The sequence below is a fragment of the Ranitomeya imitator genome, chromosome 10, assembly GCF_032444005.1.
Source record: "Ranitomeya imitator isolate aRanImi1 chromosome 10, aRanImi1.pri, whole genome shotgun sequence".
Taxonomy (NCBI): Eukaryota; Metazoa; Chordata; class Amphibia; order Anura; family Dendrobatidae; genus Ranitomeya; species Ranitomeya imitator.
The window spans coordinates 28,274,349-28,294,512 of NC_091291.1; the positions used below are offsets into that span (position 1 = coordinate 28,274,349).

At 43.2% G+C, this 20,164-nt stretch overlaps 1 protein-coding gene across 6 annotated transcripts in view; it reads right to left on the minus strand.

The window, feature by feature from the left end:
- The window catches only part of SYT3 (synaptotagmin 3), a 221,737-nt gene that overhangs the window by 136,294 nt on the left and 65,279 nt on the right, over window positions 1–20,164 (minus strand). For all 6 annotated transcript variants that reach the window (XM_069742650.1, XM_069742652.1, XM_069742651.1 and 3 more), the window contains one exon: window positions 1,442–1,642. The gene's annotated coding sequence lies outside the window, so the exon portion shown is untranslated. The remainder of the gene's footprint in view (window positions 1–1,441; window positions 1,643–20,164) is intronic.

Here is a 20,164-nt window from a genome sequence, read left to right on the forward strand (position 1 = left end):
TAGAAACTCTATGGAGTGGGGTGAGCGGAGTGCAGAGTCATAGAAAATCTATGGAGTGAAGTGAGCGGAGTGCAGAGTCATAGAAAATCCATGGAGTGAGGTGAGTGGAGTGCAGATTCATAGAAAATCTATGGAGTGAGGTGAGCGGAGTGCAGATTCATAGAAAATTTATGGAGCGAGGTGAGTGGCGCGCAGATTCATAGAAAATTTATGGAGTGACATGAGCAGAGTGCAGATTCATGGAAAATTTCTGGAGTGAGGTGAGCGGAGTGCAGATTCATGGAAAATTTATGGAGTGAGGTGAGTGGAGTGCAGATTCATGGAAAATTTATGGAGTGAAGCGAGCGGAGTGCAGGTTCATAGAAACTCTATGGAGTGAGGTGAGTGGAGTGCAGATTCATGGAAAATTTATGGAGAGAGGATGAGCAGAGTGCAGATTCATGGAAAATCTATGGAGTGAGGTGAGCAGAGTGCAGATTCATGGAAAATTTATGGAGTGAGGTGAGAGACGTGCAGATTCATAGAAAATTTATGGGGTTGATGTTAGTTGTGTAATGTCTGTGAGAACTTACCGCGGTTCTCACATTGCGAGCGGTGACATCAGTAAGGTTACCACAGTTCACCAGCTGTGAACTGCAATAACCTTACTGACATAACCGCTTGTCACAGAAGCCGGGTTCTCGCACCACACAGCTTGAGAATTGGCAGTGGCTGCAGCTCCAATCTATGGAGCTTTGTTCTCTGAATGGGGCTCTACGAAGAAGACGGGGATCATCTTGGGACCTCCATTTAGATTACAGCAGACCCTGTAGATGGTTTTTATGGTAATAAATGGGTAAAAGAGGGAATTTGTCAGGGAGTGTATTTTTTCACAAATAAAGGACTTTTGTGTGTGCATATTTCTTTCATTTGACTATAAAATTGCTAATGGGGTTGCCTGACAGACGCATCTCCATTACTAACCCCTGGGCTTGATGTCAGCAGACATTATACAACTGACATCAACCCCCAAACCATTACCCTGATTACCAACATACCAAGGCAATCAGGAAGAGCCAAGGCTAAGAGGGAGATAAAGACTGACTTTAGCTACAAGATGAGGATCAACATTTTTTTTATAGGGTTATTAAAACTAACTTTTGGTAGATATCCCCTATACTTCCTTACCACAGGACAACATTTAGGATTGATAAGAAAGTTAAATTAGGTCATTATTTCATCTCTGTCTTAGGAGCCATACCAACTGGTCCCAACTCCACAGGAGAGAATGATCAAATCATGGACCCTACAAATAATGCTCATCGACAGGTTCCCTTGAACGCTCAATTAATGTGAGGAACATTTCAAAAAGGATATGTTATACACAGGACAATTTGTGCTACCTGGCATAAACCATTGCCAGGTAAGAATATCACATGCTCTTGTTTCCCTCGTTTCTCACCTTTCATACAGTTTCACATCATTTCCAGGCTTTCTTCCAGACGCACCGGTTCCGTTGAACTGGGAAACATTGTTAAAGTCCTTGTAGTCTTCTCATGAGATCTTCGCGACTCACCCTTGGCTAGAGAGCGGAGCTTGTTCATTGACTGATTGGTGGCCAAGATTTACATCGCCGAGCCCACCGATCCCCCGAAGAGTCAAACTGTATGAAAGATGAAATGGATATCTTGGTCTCAAATGTGCAAAATTCCACATAGAGAAAGCAGAAGGCATCAGGCAGGACAAGTATTATCATTTTTGATCATTTTTGGAATGGTGCAATCGCAGGTTTGTAGCCCAGCGTGTCGTCATGTAACAGATCTAAATCAATCATTAATTCTGCACCTGTTCCTTACTCCCTCTTTTTTCAACTAGATGACACTTCCCTCTGTCAAAACTTTCATTTCGCCACGGTAATAATTCATGTGGTGATTAGGATTGTCTTCCAATTCCAAATTGTTTTTGTCAGAAGGCTTGAACATAATTAGTTACTATATAAAGATTCTGAATAAATGATATTGCGGGGCTGGGATTCAAAGGATTAAATAATAAAAAAAGACCAAGAAAATTTTTTTAATTTAACTTTGCAGTCGTTTTTATGATTTCATGCACCTAAAATCTTATAAAAATGCCCCATCGTTTCCTACAGCTCTTATTTTAGACCTTGATGTCTACATGGTTACAGACTACAAAAAAAACCTTGAACTTAGTCAAATTCTGAAAAAAAAAATCTACTTCTTGTTGGAAATAAATGCCGGTCTTTTTACTTGGTTTTGTACAATTGGCCTGGTGAAGACCCCTATTCAAGTTGAAGCGTGCTTTTTATTCTACATAATTTTACCTTTTAGGTCAAGAGTTGAACCAGGTGTATTTTATTTTCTGAACATATTCTCAACAGAATTTTGCCCATACTTAAGGATTTTAGCTAGTAAAACCCCACCCTGTTCCACAATCCTAAAAAAAAACAATCTAAATGGAGCAAAGGTTGAGCATACGCACCACTACACTATTCGTTCTTTACGAGACTGCCATATGTAGACAAGAGCTTTACTTGGCTTTCGCTGAATGGTTAACGGGCTCAACCTCCATTTCATTGAAAGGGGTCTCTGAAATGCTTTGGTCTCTGGATTTTTGGTGGTACCAGGGGTAGCACCTAGCATTCAGAAAATGATCAGTCATTTTCTAAATAGGGTATAACTTGTGAACATGGTCCAAGCTTTTTAAAGGACCATTCCTAGAATCCAATATATTCCCTCTCGATACGATGGAGACAACTTCCTATTTGCTTGTGGTCAGATCATTGGGCCCACCCAATGATCTAGTAAAGAAGACTCCAGATCCTGGGAACTAGTCACTGCAAAACCTCATCTTGGATTGAGCAGTGATGCACATGTTCGACCTTCGCTCCATTTATTCTTTATGTACTGCTCGCAAAAGTGGAGGACAGTGCTCCACAGTACTACAGACAATGAGGCAAGTAGAAGTTGAGCTTGCACATCTCTGCTCCATTTACGCTACGTCATGCTATAGAGCCAAGTTCCTTTGAGCCAAATATGTTCTTCGAGAAATAAATAGGGGAACCATTGGTTGAACTTCTGTACCGATCAGTATGTTATCCCCTATCTCATGGATAGGAGATAAATTTAGAGCACTCTTCACATCCAGCAGTATTTAAAGAAGCACTCCTATCAATTTTTTTAATTTTCTTAATATATTTCAGTGATCACATTATACAGCACTGTATACCTACAATTGCTCATTTTGCCTTTCTACCCAGTTAATTATCCTCGTTTCCATTAGGTCTATGACATCACATTGCTAAAAACGGACTAGCTGAATCCTTCTAAGCTCTGTAGACACAGGAAGTATTTTGTCCCTGCATGAGACATCACTGGTTAAGTCGCTGGCAAGGGGAGGAGGGAGAAGCTGGATCAGGAGTTGAAGAGGAGGATGACTCATGCAGGGAAATGAGACTTCCTCTTTCTACACAGAGCAGAGAAAAGAGAAGAATTAACTGGGTAGAAAGTCAAAACGAGCAATTGTAAGTACACAGTGCTGTATAATATGATGACGGCATTAAGAGGATAAAAACTTTAATGTGAAAGCTTCTTTAAGGTGGCACTTTTTCACACTTCACTATTTTTACTAATTGTTGCTTTTTTTTAACTCTTGGCGTGACAATGTTTTTTTTTTTTCAATTTTTTCTTACTCTTCCAAAAAATGCATGCGTTAATGGGACTTGCATTTTTTTTTTGTTGCTATTTTGAAAGCACATGATTTTGCGAAATGCTAGGATCATGTGGTTATTGAGTTTTTTGGGGGAAAATTTTGGCAAGTGCTGCAGCTTTCAGAAAGTTAACGGTGTGCACTACACACGCTGGACAACTGCTTTAGTTCTTGTACAGCTCTTCTGACTATGCTAGCGCCATTTAAGCAACAGGAAATGGTGACCCTTAAATGTTAATGCTCTTTGGGGGGTAAATCCGGTAAATCCTAGTCCTGCCATTGTCTGCCAGCTAGGCCTGTCTACTACAACTCGAGTACAGTCACTGTTCTGGTGCTTTGTCAATTGCCGGCGGACAGGATTCCATTAAACCACAGTTAATAAAGAAGCAGTCGAGGTTATAAAAAGCTTTCGTGGACAACATGGAAATTGAAATGTCACTCTCCACTCACAAAACTGTAATCTGTAGTGAAATTACCCGTCCCCCGAATCACTTAATGCGCCTTTCTCTATATTTATATTTCTTATCCATAATGGTTTGTCTGGAGGTTTGCTCTGTTAACAGGCGGCACGGGGAGAAGCCTGCAGGAGGATAAGCACGGGTCACGGCCTTCTTCCCTGCCGATATAAATGCCTAATGTGATTCTAAAAGACTAGTAAAAAGCACAAAGCAAAGCTTCATAATACAAAATACATTCATGTTTTCTGTGTTACTATACACAAACCTATTCAGGAAAGGACGCATTAAAGGGTCCCTGTGCAGGACTTGTGTCTGGGCCCCCCACCATCATGCTCCACCCTTTATACAAAATATTCACATGTTAATGGATTACAAACTATGCACCCATCTACAAAGTAGTACACACCTGCACATAAGCATGTATAAAATACACATGCTTGGAAAAACAGGTTGTATGCACATGTTCAGATGGATAGACGATTTTTTTTTTGCTTTCACCTTCCCAAAATTCTTGCCATAAAATAATTACCCCTTGACAAAGGACACTGCAGAAACGCGCGTCGGAGGGTTGTTACTCTGTAGTGTAAGTCTCCAGCTACCTCATTGTATTGAAGTAAGTACAGCCTTTCCAATTCCCAAGGTGATCATTGCTCTGGCACTTTTTAAAGGGTATTTTTGCAGTTTGTGACACATTGCTTATTGAAAAATATTAACATGTATATTACTGTGTATTGTTTTTTTACACTAATTGACATTATTCTCTACTATGGAAATATGACTCCTAATCGTTATAAGTTGTTTTTAGAATTCTGGGTGGGCATCCCATTGCATTCCTTGTATATCCATTTGTTGTTTTTCTGATCTTAAATAAAGAATATTTGAATTTTATTATACTTTTTGTCTAAACTGATTGGTTTGTTTCTTTGCCCTCTCCCTTTATAAAATAATGTACATGTATATAGAGATGCACTTATACATAGAGCTCTATCTCTATGTACCATAGATTTCCGATATCTTGCAACTCAACTCAACTAAATATAAATATACTGTAGGTAGCGTCCCCATGACGCACCGATAATATGAAAACAACCAAAAAGAAAAAAACTTTGTGCTTGAGACGCAAATCATAGACAAACAGATAGTCAAAAAAAATGAAGATTTTATTTAAAATAATGTACACAAATCCCCACAGAGTACAGACAACATAGAAATGAAAAGTTGGTGGGTGAGCTATTGTGGGAAAACCCCCTAAAGAATTGAATTGTTCCTATAATACATATGCCCCAGTTAATGCCTCAATATGTACAAAAAAAAAAAGTGCATTAGTGCATATGTTGATAAAAGCATTGAAAAACTTCAATAATACATAAGTCAATACATGTATAAGGAAGATCATAGATCTGCACGTATAACTGTATACTTGTAGATGGTCATAAAATGGAGAGGCTCTATCAATGTAATTCCCATATACTGTATGTATGTCTCTAACTAGATTATTCCAATAAAAATTTGTAAGACTAAACAAAAAACCATAAGCGCATAAATATGCCAGTGTAAGTTTGTAAAAGCTCAACAAGTAGGAAGTGATAGATACATAAATGTGCCATGAAACCATAAAGGTAGGTGTTTCCAAAAAGAAAATTTGCTAGTAAAACTTTGTAACTTTATCTCTATGTACCAGTACAATATTCCTGCAAAGAAGAGAAATGTCATTGCAGGTAGAGAAAATTCTGTTACAATTTAGATCTTTAGGTAGAGAAAATTCTGTTACAATTTAGATCTTTAGGTAGAGAAAATTCTGTTATAATTTAGATATTTAGGAAGAAAAAATTACATGTAACAACAGTTCAGCCTGTGGCTCACTGTTAGTGTTTTTTCCTTCAATGCTGCAGATATTGAGTTTGCGTTATAGATAAGACCAGTTTGAAGGGAAAAAAAATATATAGGGCTATCTAATTAGCACCGTCAGATGGTGAGAGGAGAGAGATGATGGAAAACACAAATGAGGGAGGCCAGTGAACTGTCATAGTTGAAACCAACAAATGGCAATTCGTAGATCAGCTGTGCCCCTTTCCCCCATGGACACTTGTGCTGGTGCACATGCAGTGTGTCTATTTTTCTCTCAGTTGCTGCAAATTGAATTTTGAGGGTAAATTCAGCAAATTTCGGATTTCAAAAGATCCATTCAGCTCTATCGTTAAGACTATACTCATTAATTTTGTTTCATAAGAAATATACTTTTTGTAGCTGATGGATTTCTAGGGTTTTATATACAGTAAACCCAAAAATTTGTGTGCCAAGACATTCAACTAAAGACTGGAGCTTTTCACATAGTCCCGTTTCGCGTTAAGGTAATTCCACACAATAAGGCAAGGATGTGCGGCTCATTATTCATGACTCAACAATTGACAGAATTCCATGAACTATGATCTAATAGCTTTGGATTTTATTGAAAGGTGCTAAATACTAAATGGCCGGATTCTGATTTTCAAGGACAATTACAGCCGACTACGACAGAAAGGTAACGAGCGACTTGTAGACAAAGTGAACAGTCTGTTCTCAGGTGTCGCTATTCATAAGAGATACATTGATGTTTGTCGCTTTTACCAATGTCGGGAGTATCAGTTCACCCTGAATCATTATGTCTCAGAGAACAATTATTGTTGCTGGGAATATTCTGTTCCGAAAGTTTGCATTTAATTCACATATATGGATTGATTCTGTAGGAAGATATCAACATCACACAACATAGGGTTTGAGAACACGGATCCTCTTGGGCGTGTCTTTAGGCTGATCTGCTTTTCTCTCTATGGGTTAAGTTCTCTTGGTAAAGACCATAATAAATTAGCACTAAATAAAAATGCCCAGATCTCTTGAATCGTATCGTAGATTTAAAAAAAAAAACAGATATCTTGGGTAGCAAAAAGAATAATCTAAAACCAAAAATGGAACCTTTTGACCACCTAACAAATACGCATATCTTACATCCAGTCTATATTACTGGTAGAGACATACAAATCTCATATCCATCATATATTTTTGGTAGATATACTCAGACTTCATATCCAGACTAAATTACGGTACTGCTAGAGACACACCTACCTCGCATTCAGCCTATATTTCTGGGAGAGACAGACAGACCTCACATCCAGACTATATTACTGGGAGAGACACTCAGAGCTCACATCCAGCCTATATTACTGGGAGAGACACTCAGACCTCACATCCAGCCTATATTACTGGGAGAGACACGCATATCTCACAGAATATAATAATGGGAAAGAGACACAGATCTCACATCTAGCCACTAGAGGCACACAGACCTCCCATCCATCCATTATTACTGGGGGAAAGACACATACCTCACATGCATCCTATATTACTGGAAGAGCCAAACAGATGTCACATCCAGCCTATATTACGGGTATAGATATTTAGACATCATATCTAGCCTATATTACTATGATACACACACAAGGCTCACATCTAGCCTACATTATTTAGAGAGACACACAGAGCTTGCATCCATCCTATATTACTGGTAGATACACACAGAGCTCACATCCAGTCTATATTACTGGGAGAGACACACAGAACTCACATCCAGCTTATATTACTGGGAGAGACACACATAACTCACTTCCAGCCTATATTACTGGGAGAGACACACACAGCTCACATCCACTCTATATTACTGAGAGAGACACACAGAGCTCACATCCAGCCTATATTACTGGGAGAGACACACAGCTCACACTATCCTATATTACTGGGAGAGACACACACAGTTCACATCCAGCCTATATTACTGGGAGAGACACACAGAGCTCACATCCAGCCAGTATTACTGGGAGAGACACAGAGCTCACATTCAGCCTATATTACTGGGAGAGACACACAGCTCACATCCAGCCTATATTACTGGGAGAGACACACAGAGCTCACATCCAGCCAGTATTACTGGGAGAGACACAGAGCTCACATTCAACCTATATTACTGGGAGAGACACAAAGCTCACATCAAGCCAATATTACTGGGAGAGACACACAGAGCTCACATCCAGCCAGTATTACTGGGAGAGACACACAGAGGTCACATCCAGCCTATATTACTGGGAGAGACACAGAGCTCACATCCAGCCTATATTACTAGCAGAGACACACAGAGCTCACATCCAGCCTATATTACTGGGAGAGACACAGAGCTCACATCCAGCCTATATTACTGGGAGAGACACACAGCTCACATCCAGCCTATAATACTGGGAGAGACACAGAGCTCACATCCAGCCTATATTACTAGGAGAGACACACAGAGCTCACATCCAGCCTCTATCACTGGGAGAGACAAAAAGAGCTCACATCCAGCCTATATTACTGGGAGAGACACACAGACCTCACATCTAGCCTATATTACTGGGAGACACACAGAGCTCACATCCAGCCTATATTACTGGGAGACACACAGAGCTCACATCCAGCCTATATTACTGGGAGAGACATACAGAGCTTACATCCAGCCTATATTACTGGGAGAGACACACAGACCTCACATCTAGCCAATATTACTGGGAGACACACAGAGCTCACATCCAGCCTAGATTACTGGGAGAGACACACAAAGCTCACATCCAGCCTATATTACTGGGAGACACACAGAGCTCACATCCAGCCTGTATTACTGGGATAGACACACAGTGCTAACATCCAGCCCATATTACTGGGAGAGACACACAGAGCTCACATCCAGCCTATATTACTGGGAGAGACACACAGAGCTCACATCCAGCCAATATTACTGGGAGAGACACACAGCTCACATCCAGCCTATAATACTGGGAGAGACACAGAGCTCACATCCAGCCTATATTACTAGGAGAGACACACAGAGCTCACATCCAGCCTCTATTACTGGGAGAGACAAAAAGAGCTCACATCCAGCCTATATTACTGGGAGAGACAAACAGAGCTTACATCCAGCCTATATTACTGGGTGAGACACACAGACCTCACATCTAGCCTATATTACTGGGAGACACACAGAGCTCACATCCAGCCTAGATTACTGGGAGAGACAAACAAAGCTCACATCCAGCCTATATTACTGGGAGACACACAGAGCTCACATCCAGCCTGTATTACTGGGAGAGACACACAGTGCTAACATCCAGCCCATATTACTGGGAGAGACACACAGAGCTCACATCCAGCCTATATTACTGGGAGAGACACACAGAGCTCACATCCAGCCAATATTACTGGGAGAGACACAGAGGTCACATCCAACCTATAATACTGGGAGAGACACACAGCTCACATCCAGCCTATATTACTGGGAGAGACACACAGAGCTCACATCCAGCCTATATTACTTGGAGAGACACACAGAGCTCACATCCAGCCTATATTACTAGGAGAAACACACAGAGCTCACATCCAGCCTATATTACTGGGAGAGACAGAGCTCACATCCAGCCTATATTACTGTGAGAGACACACAGACCTCACATCTAGCCTATATTACTGGGAGAAACACAGAGCTCACATCCAGCCTAGATTACTGGGAGAGACACACAAAGCTCACATCCAGCCTATATTACTGGGAGACACACAGAGCTCACATTCAGCCTGTATTACTGGGAGAGACACACAGAGTTAACATCCAGCCCATATTACTGGGAGAGACACACAGAGCTCACATCCAGCCTATATTACTGGGAGAGACACACAGAGCTCACATCCAGCCAATATTACTGGGAGAGACACACAGCTCACATCCAGCCTATATTACTGGGAGAGACACACAGAGCTCACATCCAGCCTATATTACTTGGAGAGACACACAGAGCTCACATCCAGCCTATATTACTAGGAGAAACACACAGAGCTCACATCCAGCCTATATTACTGGGAGAGACACACAGACCTCACATCCAGCTTATATTACTGGGGGGCACACAGAGCTCACATCCAGCCTTTATTACTGGGAGACACACAGAGCTCACATCCAGCCGATATTACTGGGAGACACACAGAGCTCACATCCAGCCTATATTAATGGGAGACACACAGAGCTCACATCCAGCCTATATTACTTGGAGAGACACACAGAGCTCACATCCAGCCTATATTACTGGGAGAGACACACAGAGCTCACATCCAGCCTATATTACTGGGAAACACAGAGCTCACATCCAGCCTATATTACTGGGAGAGACACACAGAGCTCACATCCAGCCTATATTACTGGGAGAGACACACAGACCTCACATCCAGCCTATATTACTGGGGGGCAGCACACTGCAGCGCTAGAACATACAAACTTGAAAAACGAAATTTGAACTGCATTACTGCACTAGAAATATGAAAAATGAGAGCTTTTAGCGCATAAAAATGGCGAATTTTATGTGTACCTGGTAGCTTCTTTACGGCATCTCTCTTATACCAGGTCCTACGCTTGCCTTACCTCGCTGAGAATAAACGTCTCCATCTGAATGGGTACATGTGAAAACCTCTTACTAGACTAAAATTCTCTCTCTCTGTGGAGGGGTATTGGGAGAATTGGGAGAGAATTTTAGTCTAGTAAGAGGTTTTCACATGTACCCATTCAGATGGAGACGTTTATTCTCAGCGAGGTAAGGCAAGCGTAGGACCTGGTATAAGAGAGATGCCGTAAAGAGGCTACCAGGTACTCATAAAATTGGCCATTTTTATGCGCTAAAAGCTCTCATTTTTCATATTTCTAGTGCAGTAATGCAGTTCAAATTTCGTCTTTCAAGTTTGTATGTTCTAGCGCTGCAGTGTGCTGCCTTATTTACTTAACTATATACGAGTTGGCGACTCTAGGTTCAGCACCTGTTCACACTGAGTCTATGTTTGGATGTGCAGGTCAGGTTTTTGAAATATATTACTGGGGGCACACAGAGCTCACATCCAGCCTTTATTACTGGGAGACACACAGAGCTCACATCCAGCCTATATTACTGGGAGACACACAGAGCTCACATCCAGCCTATATTACTGGGAGACACACAGCTCACATCCAGCTTATATTACTGGGAGACACACAGAGCTCACATCCAGCCTGTATTACTGGGAGAGACACACAGAGCTAACATCCAGCCCATATTACTGGGAGAGACACACAGAGCTCACATCCAGCCTATATTACTGGGAGAGACACACAGAGCTCACATCCAGCCTATATTACTGGGAGAGACACACAGACCTCACATCCAGCTTATATTACTGGGGGGGCACACAGAGCTCACATCCAGCCTTTATTACTGGGAGACACACAAAGCTCATATCCAGCCTATATTACTGGGAGACACACAGAGCTCACATCCAGCCTATATTACTGGGAGACACACAGAGCTCACATCCAGCCTATATTACTGGGAGAGACACACAGCTCACATCCAGCCTATATTACTGGGAGAGACACACAGGTCACATCCAGCCTCTATTACTGGGAGAGACACACAGAGCTTACATCCAGCCTATATTACTGGGAGAGACACACAGACCTCACATCTAGCCTATATTACTGGGAGACACACATAGCTCACATCCAGTCTGTATTACTGGGAGAGACACACAGTACTGACATCCAGCCTATATTACTGGGAGACACACAGAGCTCACATCCAGCCTGTATTTCTGGGAGAGACACACAGAGCTCACATCCAGCCTATATTACTTGGAGAGACACACAGAGCTCACATCCAGCCTATATTACTGGGAAACACACAGAGCTCACATCCAGCCTATATTACTGGGAGAGACACACAGAGCTCACATCCAGCCTATATTACTGGGAGAGACACACAGACCTCACATCCAGCCTACATTACTGGGGGGCACACAGAGCTCACATCCAGCCTTTATTACTGGGAGATACACAGAGCTCACATCCAGCCTATATTACTGGGAGACACACAGAGCTCACATCCAGCCTATATTACTGGGAGACACACAGAGCTCTCATCCAGCCTATATTACTGGGAGACACACAGAGCTCACATCCAGCCTATATTACTGGGAGACACACAGAGCTCACATCCAGCCTTTATTACTGGGAGACACACAGCTCACATCCAGCTTATATTACTGGGAGACACACAGAGCTCACATCCAGCCTGTATTACTGGGAGAGACACAGAGCTAACATCCAGCACATATTACTGGGAGAGACACACAGAGCTCACATCCAGCCTATATTACTGGGAGAGACACACAGTGCTCACATCCAGCCAATATTACTGGGAGAGACACAGAGGTCACATCCAGCCTATATTACTGGGAGAGACACACAGCTCACATCCAGCTTATATTACTGGGGGGCACACAGAGCTCACCTCCAGCCTTTACTACTGGGAGACGCACAGAGCTCACATCCAGCCTATATTACTGGGAGACACACAGAGCTCACATCCTGCCTATATTACTGGGAGACACACAGAGCTCACATCCAGCCTATATTACTGGGAGACACACAGAGCTCACATCCAGCCTATATTACTGGGAGAGACACACAGAGCTCACATCCAGCCTATATTACTGGGAGAGACACACAGACCTCACATCCAGCTTATATTACTGGGGGGCACACAGAGCTCACATCCAGCCTTTACTACTGGGAGACGCACAGAGCTCACATCCAGCCTATATTACTGGGAGACACACAGAGCTCCCATCCAGCCTATATTACTGGGAGACACACAGAGCTCACATCCAGCCTATATTACTGGGAGACACACAGAGCTCACATCCAGCCTATATTACTGGTATATACATGCAGAGCTCACATCCAGCCTATATTGCTGGTAGAGACACTCTCATAAAAGAAAAATCTGAAAATTGGATCATTTTGCAAACTGCATCTCCAGGAGCCTGAAATAAATGAAGGAATGGAGATGTTTATAATGTTTAAGGGTTATTACCTGTCCACAGGTGACATCCACAGGCAAGACTGGATGGATCAGCATGCTCACTGCTGCTGCATTTATGGTCTACAAGACTGACACAGACAGCTGAGATAATACAATGATATGTGACCTGATCATATGGACACGGATTAACTAGATGGGGCAAGATCATTGAATATAATGCAGAGGCTATTCTTATTTCCATTCAAGGACATATACACCATGATAGAAGCATCCATGGTAGTACTATGTGGCACAGGAAGGGGGCCAAAATCACGGTGCCCTATCTTTCTTCTATGTGGCTAGTGAGAATCTGCAAAAGGGATTCCCAATCTACAGGATCCTCCACAAGAGCAAATAAAAAGTATTTTTTTCCCCAAGATATGGCTAGGAGGAAAAAAAATCACCAGTCGGTCCTATAACCAGGATAACATCTCAACAATGTTGGAGAGATTGGTACCAACATTAGTCCCCAAGGGTGATGCCGCCCCTACACCCAGCACTGGCTCGGTTGTACATTTCTCACATCATCTTTTGGACTATTTGACAATATTATGCAAATTTAAGGATTTTTTTGGTGTAATCCCTTTAAATGGCAGCTAATTAGTGTAATTTACAGAATGAACTGCAAAAAAAATCAACTCAAAAGACATTTATCAGCCATTTTCAAGGGATTCTTAGTATAAAAATGTATTATTACCTAGTAGGAGGTTTGACCACAAAACATGATGTTTCCGATCTGTCCTTAGATAACTTCTATGTATCATCAGATGAAGGAAGAAATTTCAGAAAATGTCATGAAAATCTTCTAGGGTAACAGAAAAGTCATTTCTGAGACCAAGCCACCCTTACCCACAGGCTGTAGCTGGATATTGCAGACCATTCCCTTGATGGTCACGGTGTTCAAAAATATGTAGGTTTTCTTGCAGCTCTTGAAACTATCTTGTAGAAATTTTGCAGACAGCAAACTTCATCCTCACCTGTCCAATTCTTAACTAGTAGTAATGAGCAAACGTGCTCGAATAAGGTGTTATCTCAGCATGCTCGGGTGCTAACCGAGTGTCTTCGGTGTGCTCGAAAAATATGTTAGAGTCCCCGCGGTTACATGTCTCGACAGCTGTAATACATGCATGGATTGCCTGTTGAAATAATATGCAAATTAACCTGAAGAGCTATGGTAGATCTGAAGCCTTTGCCACTCCAGCTCTTTTTCCCACCCAGTGCTACATCCTCCTGCTTGAATGATGGCTCCTTTGCCTGAAGTCACACAGCATAGAGGTCAAGAGTCAAAAGTCATAGAGTCAAGCAGTAGGCGACCGTGATCGGCAGGGAATAGAGCTGGAGTGACAGAGGCTTCAGATCTACCAGTCTTTTAGCTTCATTTGCATATCAATTGAAATGGTTACTTCTCAATAACCGAGTCACTGATCCCAACATCTTCATCAGCACTGCAGGCAATAACTGAGCTCTGTCCAAGCTGACGGCATGAGCTGCTCAGAGCTATCGAGCTCATTGATTGTCTGCAGCGGTGTTGATAACAGACATCAGGAGTCGTAGCGTAAAATCAGTAGCCATGCACATGGGATAGCTGTCAGCCAACAGCAGACAACTATCTCTCTTCGTTCCCCACACGAATGAGTGTTTGGCTCAGCTGAGTGTCCATGTTGTTTTCAACAAGGAGAGAGGAGAAAACCGCCGCCAAACTCCTCTGGCAGTGGCTTTTCTCCATGGTAAACAAAATAAATCGGTTGTTGAAATTCCAACTGCCCGATCCTCATCATTATCCCAAACATCAACTGTTGGGTGAGAATAGGGGGCTTCCAAACACGTTAGATGTTCAGCCAGTCCGGCCAAAATCGAGACACTCGGCTGATTTTCTCTAGTGTCCATGAGGTGTCTTTTGAGCTCCATTAATATTTCATTACCTTTTGAACACCAGATTTGCTGTTAGACAGATTAGACATGATATCCTTTCGACGTAATTTCCAAAAATTGGATTTTTAGCTACCCGCTGAAACCTGTGTGACAGATCATTTGTTCCTTCGTGAAAACGGAGAAACCTTCGTAAAATTGGTTTCCAACCACTGACTGTCCTAAGCCGAGCTAAGTAATGCTGCACCTTAAAATGAAACCCTAAAGTCTCTCTGCAATTAGTCTGGTTCAATGCTTTGGGTATTTTCACTCCATATAAATCCAGTAATCTTCTCTCCACGGCGACACAAATAAAGCTCGTCTCCCAAGTGCGAATAAGTAAAAATAAATATGTGAACCGATGGAAAGCTTAGTGAGAACATTTCCATTAGAAAGATAGACTCGTGCTGTCTCGGCTCAGGAAATACTTTTTTTTTTCTAGTTTTATTGAAAAAAAATAACGTTTCAATAATCCATTGATGGTTCTTAGACCGTTTTTGCCCAAAAGGCATGCGCTCCCTATGTGGGAAGGATCAAGGGAAATCTGTCAGTCTGAAATATATTAATATATCCTGCACTATTACAGCGGAAAACAAGCGGAAGAGAACAGGAAAAAAATCAAAGGGAAATTCATGCATCCCAAGATGAATTTTAACAAGAACATGGACAATATAAATATACCCAGATGTTACATATTGTTCATGGAGGCCCATATGGACAAGACAAAATGGATTTATTACCGTTCATCACAAGACATAGGGTCATTTAATGCCCAAAACTCACACACAAAACAAACGGTATCCTCCAGAAAGCAACCAGGAAACAAGACAGTCTGTAAGTGCGTCCGGTTACCGAGGGCGACTGCACCACCGTATCACGCTGCGGGTTGCCAGGAGTTTGCTCTGCTTGGCTCAGTGTTCCCTCACACAGGTTGAGCTTTTGCAGAGTAGTCTGCTCTGCACCTTGCAAACTTCACACTGACACACCCAGCCCTTTTCTGCAGGGTTTTTATAAGGCTGTCGGTCACATGGAAGACCTGGCTGGGAGGAAACGGACCGCCCCACTAACTTCATGTAGGCTGTTTCAAAAACAAAAGCCCATGGCGGGTTTACTTAAATCTGCCTTGGGCAAATAGCTTGCTTGCCCAAGACCAACACTTACTTTTATTTTACATTGCAATCACAGCAATGCCCGTGACTGCAATGCAGCCCCAGGACCTCAATACACCTCTGTGCGCATCCTGGGGGACACTGTTATGACCTGGTGGTCAGGACAATAATGGACCTGGTGGTTAAGAGCACACGGTATGACCTGATAGTTACTGATAATAAAGGACGAGCTCTGGGACATGGGAACTCTGCTGACCGCAATCCCTAATCCTATCAAACACACTAGAAATAGCCGTGGATTGCGCCTAACGCTCCCTATGCAACTCGGCACAGCCTAAGAAACTAGCTAGCCCTGAAGATAGAAAAATAAAGCCTACCTTGCCTCAGAGAAATTCCCCAAAGGAAAAGGCAGCCCCCCACACATAATGACTGTGAGCAAGATGAAAACACAAACACAGAGATGAAATAGATTTAGCAAAGTGAGGCCCGACTTACTGAACAGAACGAGGATAGGAAAGGTTACTTTGCGATCAGCACAAAAACCTACAAAAAGACCACGCAGAGGGCGCAAAAAGACCCTCCGCACCGACTCACGGTGCGGAGGCGCTCCCTCTGCGTCCCAGAGCTTCCAGCAAGCAAGACAACAATAAAAATAGCAAGCTGGACAGAAAAATAGCAAACCAAAGAAATACAAGCTGGAACTTAGCTTCTGCTGGGAAGACAGGTCACTAGAACGATCCAGGAGTGAACTAAACCAATACTGGAACATTGACAGGTGGCATGGAGCAAAGATCTAAGTGGAGTTAAATAGAGCAGCAGCTAACGAATTAATCTTGTCACCTGTGGAAGGAAACTCAGAAACACCCACCAGAGGAAGTCCATGGACAGAACCAGCCGAAGTACTATTCATGACCACAGGAGGGAGCCCGACAACAGAATTCACAACAGTACCCCCCCCTTGAGGAGGGGTCACCGAACCCTCACCAGAGCCCCCAGGCCGACCAGGATGAGCCAAATGAAAGGCACGAACCAGATCGGCAGCATGAACATCAGAGGCAAAAACCCAGGAATTATCATCCTGACCATAACCCTTCCACTTGACCAGGTACTGGAGTTTCCGTCTCGAAACACGAGAATCCAAAATCTTCTCCACCACATACTCCAACTCCCCCTCAACCAACACCGGGGCAGGAGGATCAACGGATGGAGCCACAGGCGCCACGTATCTCCGCAATAACGACCTATGGAACACATTATGGATGGCAAAAGAAGCAGGAAGGGCCAAACGAAATGACACAGGATTGATAACCTCAGAAATCTTATACGGACCAATGAAACGAGGCTTAAACTTAGGAGAGGAAACCTTCATAGGAACATAACGAGACGACAACCAAACCAAATCCCCAACACGAAGTCGGGGACCCACACAGCGCCGGCGGTTAGCGAAACGTTGAGCCTTCTCCTGGGACAATGTCAAATTGTCCACCACATGAGTCCAAATCTGCTGCAACCTATCCACCACAGTATCTACACCAGGACAGTCCGAAGACTCAACCTGCCCTGAAGAGAAACGAGGATGGAAACCAGAATTGCAGAAAAACGGCGAAACCAAAGTAGCCGAGCTGGCAAGATTATTAAGGGCGAACTCAGCCAACGGCAAAAAGGACACCCAATCATCCTGATCAGCAGAAACAAAGCATCTCAGATATGTTTCCAAAGTTTGATTAGTTCGTTCGGTTTGGCATTTGTCTGAGGATGGAAAGCCGAGGAAAAATACAAATCATTGCCCATCCTAGCACAAAAGGATCGCCAAAACCTCGAAACAAACTGGGAACCTCTGTCAGAAACGATGTTCTCCGGGATACCATGTAAACGAACCACATGCTGGAAAAATAATGGCACCAAATCAGAGGAGGAAGGCAATTTAGACAAAGGTACCAAATGGACCATCTTAGAAAAGCGATCACAAACCACCCAAATGACCGACATCTTTTGAGAGACGGGGAGATCCGAAATAAAATCCATAGAAATATGCGTCCAGGGCCTCTTCGGGACCGGCAAGGGCAAAAGCAACCCACTGGCACGAGAACAGCAGGGCTTAGCCCGAGCACAAGTCCCACAGGACTGCACAAAAGAACGCACATCCCGTGACAAAGACGGCCACCAGAAGGATCTAGCCACCAAATCTCTGGTACCAAAGATTCCAGGATGCCCAGCCAACACTGAACAATGAATCACAGAGATAACTCTACTAGTCCATCTATCAGGGACAAACAGTTTCTCCGCTGGGCAACGGTCAGGTCTATCAGCCTGAAATTTTTGCAGCACCCGCCGCAAATCAGGGGAGATGGCAGACAAAATTACCCCCTCTTTGAGAATACCCGCCGGCTCAGGAACACCCGAGAGTCAGGCACAAAACTCCTTGACAGGGCATCAGCCTTCACATTCTTAGAGCCCGGAAGGTATGAAACCACAAAATCAAAACGGGAGAAAAATAACGACCATCGAGCCTGTCTCGGATTCAACCGTTTGGCAGACTCAAGATAAGTCAAATTCTTGTGATCTGTCAAGACCACCACGCGATGCTTGGCTCCTTCCAGCCAATGACGCCACTCCTCGAATGCCCACTTCATGGCCAACAACTCGCGATTACCAACATCATAGTTACGCTCAGCAGGCGAAAACTTTCTAGAAAAGAAAGCACATGGCTTCATCACCGAGCCATCAGAACTTCTTTGCGACAAAACAGCCCCTGCTCCAATCTCAGAAGCATCAACCTCAACCTGAAACGGGAGCGAAACATCTGGCTGGCACAACACAGGGGCAGAAGAAAAACGACGCTTCAATTCCTGAAAAGCCTCTACAGCTGCAAAAGACCAATTGACCACATCAGCACCCTTCTTGGTCAAATCAGTCAACGGTTTAGCAACAGTAGAAAAATTAGCGATGAAGCGCCAATAAAAATTAGCAAAGCCCAGGAACTTCTGCAGGCTCTTCACAGATGTCGGCTGAGTCCAATCGTAAATGGCCTGGACTTTAACAGGGTGCATCTCAATAGTAGAAGGGGAAAAAATGAACCCCAAAAATGAAACCTTCTGAACTCCAAAGAGACACTTTGACCCCTTCACATACAAGGAATTCGCACGAAGGACCTGGAACACCATTCTGACCTGCTTCACATGAGACTCCCAATCATCCGAAAAGACAAAAATATCATCCAAATACACAATCAGGAATTTATCCAGGTACTCTCGGAAGATGTCATGCATAAAGGACTGAAATACTGATGGAGCATTGGAAAGCCCGAATGGCATAACCAGGCACTCAAAATGGCCCTCGGGCGTATTAAATGCTGTTTTCCATTCATCGCCTTGTTTAATACGCACAAGATTATACGCCCCTCGAAGATCTATCTTGGTGAACCAACTAGCCCCTTTAATACGAGCAAACAAATCAGATAGCAACGGCAAAGGATACTGAAATTTGACTGTAATTTTACTAAGAAGGCGGTAATCAATACAAGGTCTCAAAGAACCATCCTTCTTGGCCACAAAAAAGAACCCTGCTCCTAACGGTGATGACGACGGGCGAATATGACCCTTCTCCAAGGATTCCTTTATATAACTCCGCATAGCGGCGTGTTCTGGCGCAGATAAATTGAACAATCGGCCCTTAGGAAACTTACTACCAGGAATCAAATTAATAGCACAATCGCAATCCCTATGAGGAGGTAGGGCACCGGCTTTGGGCTCATCAAATACATCCCGATAATCCGACAAAAACTCTGGAACTTCAGAAGGGGTGGATGACGAAATAGACAAAAATGGAACATCCCCATGTACCCCCTGGCAACCCCAGCTGGACACAGACATAGATTTCCAGTCCAATACTGGATTATGAACCTGTAGCCATGGCAACCCCAAAACGACCACATCATGCAGATTATGCAACACCAGAAAGCGGATATCCTCCTGATGTGCAGGAGCCATGCACATGGTCAATTGGGTCCAGTACTGAGGCTTATTCTTGGCCAAAGGCGTAGCATCAATTC